The sequence below is a fragment of the Malania oleifera genome, chromosome 9 (genome assembly GCF_029873635.1).
Source record: "Malania oleifera isolate guangnan ecotype guangnan chromosome 9, ASM2987363v1, whole genome shotgun sequence".
Classification (NCBI taxonomy): Eukaryota; Viridiplantae; Streptophyta; class Magnoliopsida; order Santalales; family Ximeniaceae; genus Malania; species Malania oleifera.
Window position 1 is genome coordinate 35,378,872 of NC_080425.1, and position 978 is coordinate 35,379,849.

Genomic DNA, 978 nt, shown 5'->3' on the forward strand with positions numbered 1-978 from the left:
AATTTTTATTTTCCTTATTTTGTTTTCTGTTTTTGAAGTTTGAATATCTGTGTTCGTAAGTGTGTATGTTTGGTTTGCATTCTTTGGAACCCAAGATAGTTCCCATAAATCTTAAGATTAAAAAATCTCGTAGGTCCCTTAGGAAACCTATCTCTAATCCAGAGAAAGGTGAGTTGTCTGAATTGAAAGTCATGGCCGAAAATAACCTAACGGTCCTTGCTGAACAAATCCCTTAATACCACGCTCCCCACCTACATGTGGTAGGAGAGCAACATATTCGGCCCCTTAGGGATTACTTTGTACCTAATGCATACACCTCGCCGTCTTGCATCCGGTTCCTGGATGTTTAGGCGGCACAATTTGAGATAAAGACTTCAATCATCTCGATGCCGCCCAACTTTCATGGGAACTCGATGGAAATCCTTATCAGCATTTAGATGAGTTCTTGGAAATTTGCTCCACCATCCGCATCCCTAATTTCAGTGATGATGCTCTTCATCTTAGGCTTTTCTCATTCTATCTGAAGGATAAAGCCAAATGTTAGCTGACGTCCTTAGAGCTAACTGGGCCACCATGCATCACGAATTTCTTAAAAAGTACTTTCCAATTGGGAAGACTAACCAGTTTCAGAGAGTCATTACAAGTTTCTCACAGATGGATGGGGAACTCTTTTTTGAGACTTGTGGGCACTTTAGGGATCTGCTCCGTAAATGCCCACATCACCAGGTCCCCAAGTGGCAATTAGTCCAAACTTTTTACGAAGGGTTGGTTGAGAGAGACAGGTCCATGGTTGATGTGTAGCGTGGAGGTACTTTCCTCATAAAGCATGAGAACAAGGCTTAGATTCTCTTTGAAAATCTGGCTAAAAACTCTCAGAAGCATATGGCTGCTACCTGTAGACTACCTAATCCATCAACCTTTAAATCTAAGGGAGTTTATTAGTTAGCCACGAGCTAAGACTTAACTCCTACTCTGCAT

At 41.5% G+C, this 978-nt stretch overlaps 1 non-coding gene across 1 annotated transcript; it reads right to left on the reverse strand.

Annotated features, from left to right (window-relative positions):
* Positions 1–622: 622 nt before the first annotated feature.
* LOC131165122 (small nucleolar RNA R71) lies at positions 623–728 on the reverse strand. Its single transcript, XR_009139444.1, has one exon. It is a non-coding gene; the product is annotated as a small nucleolar RNA R71 (small nucleolar RNA).
* Positions 729–978: the final 250 nt, after the last annotated feature.